Source organism: Pinus tabuliformis, chromosome J (assembly GCF_031772625.1).
Source record: "Pinus tabuliformis cultivar Carrire ecotype Pingquan chromosome J, CPIR1, whole genome shotgun sequence".
Classification (NCBI taxonomy): Eukaryota; Viridiplantae; Streptophyta; class Pinopsida; order Pinales; family Pinaceae; genus Pinus; species Pinus tabuliformis.
The window spans coordinates 537,431,027-537,445,812 of NC_142295.1; the positions used below are offsets into that span (position 1 = coordinate 537,431,027).

Here is a 14,786-nt window from a genome sequence, read left to right on the forward strand (position 1 = left end):
AACATGTAGATATTAGATCGCTGCAAATAAATATCTTGTTATAAACCTTAGTCTAACCCTTGGTTCTATTTATTCAATTTATCAATCTTCCTACTCTTCCTTTTTTATTTGATAGAAACTAAGTGAGCAATAGAATGTGAAGATGTGGTGTGCTTGATGGATATCTCATGCCCTATGTCAACATCTGGGATCTCAAATACTGATGTGCCATATTCAACATGCTTAACATATTAAATATTCTTTGACCTAGAAGGTGCAAAGCACCAAGGCTTTGAATACTTTGTTTATAGATCCTCCAAGATATCCTTCTCCACTCCATTGTCCTCAATAAATATTAATTAAGTCCATCCATTTCAAATTATGCTCATCATGTATTCTTCTCTCCTTTTGAAATTGAGATCAAATCACTTATTTCTATTTAATGTATCCTTTCCATTCGATAGGCTATCTTCATTTGGACTTCCAATCTTAGAATCTTCACCTGTGTGATTTCTTTTATTACTGCTACTAGTATTCTTCTCTATAGTAGTTGCAATGAATCATGATTGAATATCATCTTGTAGTTTTAGAATCTCATCCACAACATGTTTTTCTTGTGCAAATATGTTCGTGGCTTCTTTAAAGTGGGACACAACTCTTCTATACTTAGTCTCAGATACTGAAAGTTCATTTCATTTAGCCAATATTTGATCCTCTACATCCTTGAGATTCTATGTTGATTCTTCAAAAGATTGATCATAGATAGGCTCAATGGTATAGGTAGCATTCTTAAAAAAAATTGTCACCATAAAATGCAAATATGTGGGTGTTGGACTTGAGTTACGAAATTTCACATAGTTGGAGGCCTTCTAACTTTTTGAAAAATGAAATATTGGAATCCTTGGGCATTTCCAATGTGTTGACTATTGGATTCAGTTGATAGACTTGTAGGAAGTACATTCCAACAATTGTAAGTTGATCAAACTTTTCACTGTCTTGCTATAGAACTAAACTATAGCCACCATTTTCTTCCTACTAAAAATAAAGTAGCTTGAATTTGATTTCTACAAGTGAAATAAGTCTAACCATTATTCCAACTTGAGCTTGATACTCTATAATAGTTACACAAAAATAGTTTGCTCATTTTTCTAGCTTATCAATAGTGGCATGATCCCCATTTTTTTCTTTAATGTAGTATTCTATTTTTCCACGGGAAGATGAATGTTATGAAACTAGCTCACAAAAAGATAGAAAAGATAGATCAATGCTTTAGAAATAAGCCTCTTCAAGGGGGAAACCTCCTTTACATTACACAAATGAACAATTCTTAGATGATTCAAATGAAAAAACCTCCTTTCTATATATAGGAGTCTACGGGGTCACAATATAACCAAGCCGACCTAACAATAATAATATAAAGACACAAAAATAACAATAGAGGGATTCTATGGGGCACAATAATAACAATATGGGGACAATAGGGCACAACAATAATAATAAGGGATACAACAACAATAGCAATGGGGGAATCACTAGTATTATAGGGACCTAACATGCCCCTCTCCTTCAAAAAGGTATTGTCCTCAACACTTGAGTAGTTTTGGATGCTTCTGTATAAAATTCTCATCCTCCCATGTGGAATCTTCAGCGGATGAGTTCTTCCACTTGATGAGATACTCCGAAATTGATCGATTTTGTAGCTTTCGATTTCTTGTTTCTGTGACTACTTCCAGTTCAAATATAATTTTTCCTTCCCTCTCAAGTTCTGGTAATATTGTTTGAACTCGGAGCTTATCGCCTATAACCTTCTTTAAACATGAAACATGGAAAATTGGGTGCACTCGAGAAGCTATAGGAAGCTCCAATTTGTATGCCATAGTACCAATCTTTGGAAACACCTTGTACGGACCATAATACTTTGGTGATAATTTATTATCCTTCTTAGCTTTCTTGAGGGACATTTGTTTATATGGTTGTAGCCGTAGGAATACCCAATCACCTACATCAAAAATTCTTTCTCTGCAATTTTGATTTGCCTGTTGTTTCATTCTATTTTGCGCCAACATGAGGTTATCCTTTATGAGTTGGAGAACTTGTTGTTGATGCTCAATGTGATGTTCCATTACTTGAACCTTAGAATTTTCTCTTAAATATGATGTGATGGATGGTGGATGATATCCATAAAGTGCCATAAATGGGGTCATTCTTGCTACAATATGGAAGGAAGTGTTATACCACCATTCATCCAGAGGCAACTGGTGGGCTCCAGTATTGTAGCAAGAATGCTACAACTCCTGGAGCTTCCTTCTTTAATTTTATCAACCCAGTAGTTCGTAACAAACTTGGAAGCAACGGTGCTGTATGCACAAGTACTAGCTCTTGCCGCAGCTGTCACTTGGTCAGCTGGCACAAGTCCGCTAGGGGCTCAAGGCAACTTCTAAGAGCTCTTAGAAGGAGCTTTTTAACTGATGGACGAAAGCTAACTCAAAGGAAGCTAATCTACTTGCAGAAAGGAACTGAAAGCCACAAGAAACGCAAACCCTAGCAAACCCTAATTCTACCAGCTAGTCCTACTGATGCAAAGATGGGAATGCAAACTACTGAAAGAGATGCCATTACTTCTATGAAGGTGAGATGCATGTGTCTAGACTACTTCAACCTGAAGAAAACATCTTTTTGTATTTTTGAATAAGTTATTTAGAATTATCATGCATGTGCTTGTAACTGGATTTTTACTGTGCAGAGGCGGATCACAGAGGAGAAATGCTTGGAAGAGGTCGGGAAGGTTCAGAGAGGGTCTAAGGAGTCCCTAACATCCTTCCAGAGAGTTTCACAAAGTTTGGCTGCCAAGAAACCGCGTTTATGAGCTTCTACAGGAAGTCTGCAGGGGTTCTACAGGATGTTTCAGAATTTCTACAGGATGTTCAGCAATTCCTACAGGATGTTCTACGATTGGATTTTGGATGATGGGTGAGTGGAAGAGGCTGCATGGATGGATAGGGAGGTAAGAGAGGGGTTTGTAATGACTTAGTGACAGAGAGATGAGGCGATGAGAGGGTGTGGAAAACTAGTTTGTCTTAAAGAGGGCAGAGGAAATGGAAGGCCAAAGAGGTAGGATGACGTGGGCAGTAGAGTAGTTGTGAGACGAGGGGTCTAATTTGGAGATGAGTAGTTGGCCTGGACGAAGCTTAGATGGACGAGAGAGTGATGGAGTTGCACTGCACAGTGTAAATTGAACCAAATCATCCACGTCCTGCACATAATCAAAATATTACTAATCTATCCTAACTGTTTAATGAAACTAATGAACAACAACGTTATTTCTAAAGAGAACCATGTATGGTACTGAAGCAAAGAAACATGCCAAGAAGTCTGAGCACATGGATAACTTTTACAAATGAAATCATTGCACCAATGATTGCATGAGTATGCAAACTAGTGTTTTTTGTTGGGTAGCACTGTCTGCAATTCCAGCCCCTAGTAAGAGGTGAAAATGAGAGTGCAGGCAACCCTTTTCTGGAACTCTTATCAATTCTAATCTCCTTACTCTATTCTAAACATCTGAAGCAACTCTCTCTTCTAACAATGACCTACTTAACCACACCACGAAATCTAACTCAACAAACTGCGTTTCAAATGCATGTAAAGAAAACCATATTGCTGAAAGGAAAGATATCAATACAAAAGAAGGAGGCCCTAGGCTCTCAGGTTGGGCCCAACCCCGAGAGCTATGGCTCCTTTAGAAACTCATAGCTGAGATCAAATCTGACTGCTTCTCATTAAAAAATAATAATCATAAGTCAAGAGGTATGCCAATGATGGCTACAAAAGAGCAAAAACAGAGTTGGCAGCTCGTAGTGCAAAATGTGCAACAATTTTTCAAAAGTCCTTTTCAAAGGCTGAAGCCTTATCATTTATACATCACGAGGCCCCAAGCTGGCCTCCTAAATCTATGGGACTTGGCTGACGAAACTGGGAGTGAACAGCTGCTTCCACAAAATCTGTTTGGCTGCCTTCTAGATCCGGTTGTGGTGGCTGTTGGAGCTCGGAGTTGGGGGTGAAGATCCCGAGGAAGGCAATTTAATGCCGTGGACAACCCTCCTACGACTCCTCAACCCCATCTTGGCTGTCTCCTAGCCCTTATCTGCTCAGTTTTGCTCCAACATGTGTCAAAAAACTTGAAATGAACACGTGTTAGCCACCTAGGAATAGTGACTGCCCTTATTCGTACAAATGACATAAACATACTAAAAAATGATGCATAAGTTATGAAAAATGAAGGATTGAGCAGGGGTAGTTAGGCCAAATGAGCCCAAAATGTTACCAAATTTGGGGCTCATCAGCAACCATTTGACCCATTGTGTCTATTTATCAGATACAAAGCAATGAAGATATCCTTCCAAACATTTGTTTACTATCTCAGTTTTCCCATCATATTGAGGATGATAAGATGAGCTATGAGCTAACTAAGTACCGAGACAAGAAAATAATTCTGTCCAAAAATTTCCAGTGAAATTGGGATCTCTGTCGCTTACAATAATCTTTGGGTTTCCATGTAGCTTTTGAATTGTTTCCATAAATGCAGTAGAAACTGTACTGGATTTAAATGGATGTGATAATGCACAAAAGTGTGCATACTTGGTAGGTATGTTAACTACCACCATGATGACACTCTTTCCTTCGGACTTGGGTAATCCTATGATAAAATCCATTGAAACCTCCTCCCAACGTTGGCTTGGAATGGATAAAGGTTGTAATAGACCTGACGTCTTAATTGTTTCAACTTTATTTTGTTGGCAAACCAAACATTCCGCCACAAACTTTTGAATATTCGATTTAAGGCCATCCCAAAAAAAATCCTTCTTAACCCTGTGGTAAGTTTTTAAAAATCCTGAGCGCCCTCCTAAGGGAGAAGTGTGCAATTCCATAAGAATATTTTGTTTGAGTTGGGAATTCTTACATAGGTATAGGCGATCTTTGTACCATAACAAATCATTTTTCCAGCTAAATGTATCAGATGTACTGGAATCGTGTTGTAACTTTCAAATGAGTGCCCACACTTCTTCATCATTCTTCCATTGCCCCCTTGCTTCGTTTATCCAATCTGGTTGGATAATATAAATGGTGCACAAGAATGCTTCCACATCCTCATCCTTTCTTGAGAGTGCATCTGCCACAACATTTTGCTTCCCTTTTTTGTACATGATTTTAAAGTCATAACCCAACATCTTTGTGACCCATTTTTGTTGCCCTTCAAAGGATAATATTTGTTCTAAAAAGTATTTAAGCCTATCATGATTTGTTTTTACCTTGAAATGTCTTGCCATTAGGTAGGGTCGCCATTTCTTAAGTGCATGTAGTATTGCTAACATTTCCTCCTCATAAATAGCTTTCTATAAATACTTTCCCTTGATTGGACGACTTTCGAAAGCAATGGGTCTTTCATCTTGCATTAAAACAACACCAATTCCATTTCCTGAAGCATCACGTTCCACAATAAAGGTTTTTTGAAGTTCGACGTAGCTAATACGGTGCTTGCACATTTTCTCTTTAAGATGTTCGAAGGCCTTTGTTGCTTCTGGAGTCCATGAAAATGCATCTTTCTTCAATAATGTTGTTAGAGGTGCTGCTATTCTCCCATAATTCTTAACAAACTTGAGATAATTCCCTGTCAACCCAAGAATCCTCGCAGATGCTTTATGGATGTGGGGATTTTCCATTCCTTAATGGCTTTAATTTTTCTAGGGTCTACCTTAACACCTTCATGAGATATAATATGACCTAGATATTCCACCTCTTGTACTCCAAAGAAACATTTGGAGCTTTTTTCATATAATTGTTTCTCCTCCAATAGTTTGAGCACCCTGTCAACATGTTCAACATGATCCTTTCAAGACTTGCTGTAGATTAGTATATCATCAAAAAATACTAACACACATTTTCTAAGGAAGGGTTTGAAAATGGAATTCATCAAACCTTGAAATGTAGAAGGTGCATTGGTGAGGCCAAAAGGCATGAGCAAAAATTCATAATGATCCTCATGAGTTCTAAATGTTGTTTTTAGAATGTCTTCAGTTTTCATTCTGATTTGATGATATCGTGAACGAAGATCCAACTTGGTGAAGTAAATTGATCCATGCAATTCATCCAATAATTCATCAATGACAAGAATGAGAAATTTGTATTTAATAGTGATCTTGTTGAGCTCCCTATAATCCGGACACATGCGCCATGATCCATCCTTCTTGTGCACCAATAAAATTGGAGCAAAGAAATAAATTTGACTAGGTTGAATTATACCAGCTTCTAACATTTCTGCAACCATACGTTCAATTTCACTTTTTTGGGCATAGGGATATATGTACTGCCTAATGTTTGGAGGAACACTTCTTGGAATCAAATGAATAGCATGATCATGATCACAAATAGGTGGGAGACCTTTGGGAGTCTCAAATACCTTGGAATGATTGTCCAAGACCTTTTGGAGATCTAGAGAAATAGATGATTTCGATGTGGGGACCTTTAGCGAACGTAATTGTGCAATTACACCTCATTGTTCCTTCTTTAGAAGCTTTGTCATATCGTTAGAGCTAATTATCTTTCCCGGTTTCCCTGCAATACCCCTTAATTCAACTTCCTTTTTTTCCGCAGAAAATTTCATGAAAAGTTCTTGAAAATTAAAAGTTATTGTACCGAAGGATTGTAGCCATTGGACTCCTAGTACAACATTAGCACCACCCATTGGAATTGAAATCATTGGGATATTCAATACATATTCTCCCATGGATAGCTTGATATTATGGCACTTTCCAGAGCAATTTATGGTTCCTCCACTTGCAACCATCACTTGACACTCCAGTGTTGGATATAGGAAGCAATTCAATTCCTTTGCTATCTTACAATGAATAAAATTATGGGTACTTCCTGAATCAATCAACACTATTACCTTTTTCTTCTTGATATGTCTTTCTATCTTGATAGTTTGAGGAGTGATAATTCTAGCCAATACATTACAAGATATGGTCGGATTCATTTCTTCTTTATGTAGGGTTTGTTCTTGGAGTATATCCTCTGCTTTTGACATTTCTTGTTCCTTTTCTTCCTCCTCTTCAAAATCTATGTAGAATAATTTCTTCTCAGCACACTTATGACCTTTAGTGTATTTTCTATCACAACTGTGACAAAGCCCTTTTGCTCTTTTTTCTTCCAATTGTTGTGGTGTCAACCTTGTAGGTTTTGGAAGGCTAGGGGCAACAACACTTCGATCTTTATAGTTGTGAGTGGTATGTTTACTGGTTGCCATAATTTTGATTTCCATTTTTCTTGCTAACTTGAGTGCCTTATCCAATGAATCAGGTTCCCAAAGGCGAACCTCATGTTGGATATTATCCTTTAAAGTCCCTATGAAAACATCAATCCTATGCTCATCTGGAATATATTTTACCCTTATTTTCAATATTTGGAAGTCCCCAATGTGCTCCATCATTGAACCCTTTTGTTTGAGATTTATTAATTGGCTAAAAAAGGTGTTGCTTTTTGTATCCTCATAATGTGCTATCATTTCTTCCGTAAAAATTGTGCAAGTGACAATTTTTTTACGAGAGAAAAGTCATCGATACTATACAAACTGATTTGGTTCCAAATATAAAGTTGCAATACGTACCTTTTGTGTTTTTTGCACATAATGGAGATCGAAAAATTCCATCTGTAGTATCCATGTTCCGGGATCCTTGCCATCAAACTTCCTCATATCGATTTTCGGAACATGGTGGGTCTTCAATTCCAACATTAGAGTCTATGAAATCATGATTAACATTTCTTTTGTTCTCATCAAGAGTTTCCTTTACTACCCTTTCACAATTAGTGACCATTTCTTGTAGCAACTTATTCAAATTTATCTTCAATTCTTCCATCTTATCATCCATGCTATTCATCTTAGCGCCCATGCCATTCATCTTAGCTTCCATATTAGCATCCATGCCATTCATCTTAGCTTCCACGCCATTCATCTTAACTTGCATGCCATTCATATTAGCTTCCACGCCATTCATCTTGGCTTCATTTACCTTTAGTGAGAGTGAAATTTGTTGTAGTTGGTCTTGTAATTTTGATATATCATGTTGCATTTCTTCATCTTCTTCACGAGTCATGCTAGAGATTTCAGGTTGCTTACTAGGTGTTTCCATTTTCTTTCTTCGGAGCATTAATTAATTCTAATAACTATTCACTATTCCCTTTAAATTCCTTCAAACTAATTTTTCAAACCAATCTTACGCAAAATTAAAAAAAAAAACTACACACCTTTTTTTTCACTTTGTAAGAGCTCGAAATTGAATCTGTTGTATCTCTGTAATTGTGGATCTCGAATATCTGGAATCTGTTTCTGTGGTAGCTCCTTGAGTTCTCTTTCTAACCTCACAATTCTGATCAAGATAGGATTCTCCAAAGAAGAGTTCTGCCAAATCTCCCACGGTGACCTGATTATAGACTAGTTCAGTAGAGTGAACTTGTATGACATGCCACATGTCATTGTTTCAACCTTAGTACTTGAAACCAATAAACAGAAAAATACAGTCCGTCCTCTTTCTGAAACTTCTTACGGAATTTCAATCTGATGCTCAAAACAAAAGTTATGACAATTTTCCCCAGGTCACCTGTTTGGAATGTAATTCGGGAATCTACAAAAAGCCTAACTTCCTCATAACATATCTCTGTAAATGTAGCAAGACAAGTTCTGAAATTAGGGCCCGGCGTTCAGAACGATTTTGGCTCAGATTGGTTTTTTTTTAGCTTCGGAAACATCACATAAAAAAAGTTATAGTGAAAATGCCAGGATTACCTGTTTGGAGCAGTGAAACCCTAGAATCCAAAGCTCTGATACCAAATGTTATGAAACCAGCTCACAAAAAGATAGAAAACATAGATCAACACCTTAGAAATAAGCCTCTTCGAGGGGTAACCTCCTTTACATTACATAAATGAACAATTCTTAGATGATTCAAATGACAAAACCTCCTTTCTATATATAGGAGCCTAAGGGGTCATAATATAACCAAGCCAACCTAACAATAATAATATAAAGGCACAAAAATACAAATAGAGGGATTCTATGGGGCACAATAATAACAATATGGGGACAATAGGGAACAACAATAATAATAAGGGATACAACGACAATAGTAATGGGGGAATCACTAGTATTATAGGGACCTAACAATGAAAGCCACTCAAGATTCATACTAGATAGTAACTTGATGAGAAGTCATCCAATGGAAAGGTATCATATAACTCAAAGATCCAAAATCAAGATACAGGTGTCCCAAACCATAAATTATCAAAATAAAGGAACCCAAATTGTTAGGTCCCTATAATATTAATGTAGCCCCCTTATCGTTATTGTTAGTGTAGCCTGCTTATTGTTATTATTGTGCCCATGTAGCCCTCATATTGTTATTGTTGTGCCTCATAAAATCCCACTATTGTTATTGTTGTTCCCTCACATTATTATTGTTATGTAGGCTCTGATTATATTGTGACCCCTTAGAATCCTATATATACAAAGGATATCTTCTCATTTGTATCATCTAAGAGTTTTTCATTTATGTAATGTAAAGGAGGTTCCCCCCTCAAAGAGTATAATTTTTAAGTTATTGATCTATCTATTTGTGAGATGGTTGCATAACATTTGGTATCAGAGCTTTGGATTCTAGGGTTTTGCTGCTTCAAATAGGTCATAGTGGAATTTTCGCTATAACGTTTTTTCTACAAAGCTTTAGAAGCCGAAATTGCAACCACGTGGAGCTGAAATCTTGGTGAAATTTGTGCCATAATTTTAGATCTTGGTTCGCTATATTTTCTGAGATATGGTCCAAAGAAGTTAGGGTCTTTTCATGCTACAAAATTCAGTCTCAAACAAGTGAACTAGGAAAAATCATCATAACTTTAATTTCGGTAATAAGATTTGAATTCTTCGAAAAGTGGTTGAAATCAAATGGATTGTAGATTCTTCTGTAGCAATTTTAGGGTCGAATGTTGAAACAATGACATGTTTCATCCCGTACAACTTCTCTCTACTGAACCAATCCATAATAAGGTCATCGTGGGAGATCTGGCATAACTTTATATTGAAGAATCCAATATTGGTCTTACTTGTGGAATTGGAAAGAAGATTCATAGGGCTACCACGGGACCGTATTTCTGACTTTGGCAATCTGAAATTACAAAGATACAACAATTTCAATATTGAGCTCCAAAAAAGCAAGAAAAAATTGTGTATTTTTTAAATTTTGTTATAACTATTGTTTGAAGTGATTCAAAGGGAATATTGAAGCATATATATAAGTATTTGGTTCTAAAATGCCTCCAAAACAAAAGAATTCTACACCCATTAAGCCCTCTGAAAGATCTACTATGACGCATTAAGAGGAAGAATTGGAGCATGATATAACAAAATTATGGGACCAAGTGCAACAAATTTCGCTCTCACAAAGAGCAACCAAATATTTCATGGATGGTTTAAAAGCCAACATGGAAGGTTTTAAGGATGGAATGGAAGCTAATATGGATGGTTTGAAAGCAAACATAGAAGGTTTGAAGGAAGCTTTGACAAAGTTGTTGCAAGAAATACATCCTGGCGGTGACAAGGCAATCCATGAAAATCATGATGAGGACAAAAGAAATATGAATTATTATTTTAGAGACTCCAATGTGGGGTTTAAGAACCACCACATTCCAAAAATATATATGAGGAAATTTGACAGCAAGGATCTAGTAACATGGATACTATAGATGGAGCAATATTTTGATCTACAAGATGTGCAACCCTCACAGAAGGTATATATTTCATAATTATATTTAGAACCCAATCAATTTGTATGGTATAGATGGATTTGTTCTTGTAAACCAGTTGTCACTTGGTTAATTTTTACAGAGGAAATGATAACACATTATGAAGATACAAATAGGAACACCTTCTTTAGCCAATTGATAAATCTCAAACAAAAGGGTTTAATGGCAGAGCACATTGAATACTTCCAAATATTGAATATTAGGGTAACTGATATTCAAGAGGAGCATAGGATCGATGTCTTCATAGGGAATTTAAAAGATAACATCCAACATGAGGTTTGCCTTTGGGAACCTGATTCACTGGATAAGGCATTTAGGGGGGCAAGAAAAGTTATGGAAACCAGGAAGTCTACCATAGTTCATAACTATAAAGATGGAAGTGTTGTTGCTCCTTGTCCTCCACAACCTACAAGGTTGACACCACATATAGAAAATACACTAAAGGTCATAAGTGTGCTGAGAATAAATTATTCTACATATATTGTGAAGAGGAGTAAGAAAAGGAACAAGAAACATCAAAAGAGGAGGATATACACCAGGAACCAACCACCGAGAAAGAAGAAATGAATCCGACCATATCTTGTAATGCATTGGCGGAAATTACCACTCCTCAAACTCTCAAGATAGAAGGATATAACAAGAATAAAAAGGTAATAGTGTTCATTGATTCGAATAATACCCATAATTTTATTCATTGTAAGATAGCCAAGGAATTGAATTGCTTCCTATATCCAACACTAGAGTGTCAAGTGATGATTGCAAATGGAGGAACTATAAATTTCTTTGGAAAGTTCCATAACATCAGGCTAGCCATGGGGGAATATGCATTGGATAGTCCAATGCTTTCCATTCCAATGGGAAGAGTTAATGTTGTACTAAGATTCCAATGGTTACAATCTTTGGGGACGATAGCTTTCAATTTTCAAGAACTTTTCTTGAAACGTTTTTGGGAAAGAAAGGAAGTTGAATTAAGGGGCATCGTATGGAAACCAGGAAATATAATCAACTCTAGTTTCATGACATAGCTTCTGAAGGAAGAACAATGGGGAGTAATTGCATAATTATGCTCACTAGAGGTTCAAACATCGAAATCGTATATTTCTTCAGATCTCCAAAAACTCTTGGAAAATCATTCCGAGGTGTTTGAGATTCCCAAAGTCCTCCCAACTATTTGTGATCATGATCATGATATTCTTTTGATTCCAACAAGTGTTCCTCCAAACATTAGGCCTTATAGATATCCTTATGCCCAACAGAGTGAAATTGAACGTATGGTTGCAGAAATGTTAGATGTTGGTATAATTCAACGTAGTCAAAGTTCTTTCTTTGATCCAATAGTATTGGTGCACAAGAAGGATGGATCATGGCGTATGTGTCTGGATTATAGGGAGCTCAACAAGTTCGCTATTAAAGATAAGTTTCCCATTCTTGCCATTGATGAATTGTTGGAGAATTACATGGAGAAATTTACTTCACCAAGTTGGATCTTCATTCAAGATATCATCAAATTAGAATGAAGGTTGAAGACATTCCAAAAACAACATTCATAACTCATGAGGGTCATTATGAATTTTTGGTCATGCCTTTTGGCCTTAATAATGCACCTTCCACATTTCAAGGTTTAATGAATTCCATTTTCAAACCCTTCCTTAAAAAAATTGTGTTATTATTTTTTGATGATATACTAATCTAGAGCAAGTATTGGAAGGATCATGTTCAACATGTTGATAGGGTTCTCGGTGCTCAAAATATTGGTGGGTAAACAATTATATGTAAAAACCTCCAAATGTTTCTTTGGAGTACAAGAGGTGGAATATTTGGGTCATATTGTATCTCATGAGGGTGTTAAGGTAGAACCTAACAAAATTAAATCCATTAAGGAATGGAAAATTCCCACAACCATAAAGCATCTTCGAGGATTTCTCAGGTTGACAGTGTATTATCACAATTTTGTTAAGAATTATGGGAGAATAGCCGCACCTATAACATCATTACTGAAGAAAGATGCATTTTGTTGGACCCCAAAAGCAACACATGCCTTTGAACATATTAAAGAGTTAATGTGCCAAGCACTGGTCTTAGCTATGGTAGACTTCATAAAAACTTTTATTATGGAATGTGATTCCTCAGGAAATGGAATTGGTGTTGTTTAATGAAAAAATGAAGATCTGTTGCTTTTGAAAGTCACCTAATCAAAGGAAAGCATTTACACAACATATTTATAAGAAGGAAATGTTGGCAATTCTACATGCACTAAAGTAATGGTGGTCGTACCTAATGGGAAGACACTTCAAGGTAAAAACAGATCATGATAGTCTTAAATACTTTTTGGAACAAATATTATCTTCAGAATAACAACAAAAATGGGTGACAAAGATGTTAGGTTATGAATTTGAAATCATCTACAAAAAAGGGAAGAAAAATGTTGTTGCAGATGCACTCTCAAGAAATGATGAGGATGTGGAAGCATTTCTTTGTGCCATTTCTACTATCCAACCTGACTGGATAACTGAAGAAAGGGATGAATGGAAGAATGATGATGAGGTGTGGTCACTCATTCAAAAGTTGCAGCAAGATCCCAATACATATGATACATTTAGCTGGAAAAATGATTCATTATGGTATAAATATTGCTTATATGTTTGTAAGAATTCCCAACTCAAACAAACTATTCTTTTGGAATTGCACAACTCTTCCTTAGGAGGGCACTTGGGAATTTTTAAAAACTTACCATAGGGTCAAGAAGGAATTTTTTTTGGGTGGCCTTAAATCTGATATTAAAAAGTTTGTGGAAATTTTTTTGGTTTGCCAACAAAATAAAGTTGAGACAATTAAGACCCTGGGTCTGTTACAACCTTTAGCCATTCCAAGTCAACATTGGGAGGAGGTCTGAATGGATTTTATCACAGGTTTACCCAAGTTTGAAGTAAAGAGTTTCATCATGGTGGTAATTGATATACTTATCAAGTATGCACACATTTGTGCATTATCTCACCCTTTTAAATCCAATATAGTTTTTACTGCATTTATGGAGACAATTCAAAAGTTTCATGGAAACCCAAAGATTATAGTAAGTGACATAGGACCCATTTTCACTGGAAATTTTTGGATGGAATTATTTTCTTGTCTTGGTACTCAAGTAGCTCATAGCTCATCTTATGATCCTCAATATGATGGGAAAAATGAGATTTGAAAAAATGTTTGGAAGGATATCTTCGTTGCTTTGTATCTGATAAACAAACACAATGGGTCAAGTAGTTACATCTAGCTGAATGGTGGTATAACACTTCCTTCCATACTGCAACAAAAATGACCGCATTTATGACACTTGATGGATATCATCGACCATCCATCACATCATCTTTAAGAGAAAAATCTAAGGTTCAAGTAGTGGAATATCATATCGAGCATAAACAAGAAGTTCTCCAACCCTTAAAGGATAGCCTCACTCTAGCGCAAGATTGAATGAAACAACAAGAAGATTGACATCACATTGAAATAAGTTTTGATGTAGGTTATTGGGTATTTTTACGGCTACAACCATACAAACAGATGTCTCTCAAATAATCTAAGAAGGATAATAAATTATCACCACCCAATTACTACGATCCTTACAAGGTGCTGCAAAAGATTGGTACTATGGCATACAAATTGGATCTTCCTACATCCTCCTGAGTACACCCAATTTTCCATGTTTCATGTTTAAAGAAGGTTATCAATGACAAGCTTCCAGTTGAAACAATGTTTTTAGAACTTGACGAAGAAGGAAAAATCATATTTGAGCCTGAGGAAGTCACGAAAACAAGAACTCGACAACTACGAAATCAATCAATTTTAGAGTATCCTATTAAGTAGAAGAACTTACCCACTAAAGACTCCACATGGGGGGATGAGAATTTTATATAGAAGCATCCAAAACTACTCAAGCGTTGAGGACAACACTTTTTCTAAGGAGAGGG

General features: G+C 36.3%; 1 pseudogene; it reads right to left on the bottom strand.

Annotated features, from left to right (window-relative positions):
* Positions 1-353: 353 nt before the first annotated feature.
* LOC149228133 (chaperone protein dnaJ 15 pseudogene) overlaps positions 354-14,786 on the bottom strand; it is a 43,708-nt pseudogene continuing 29,275 nt past the window's right edge.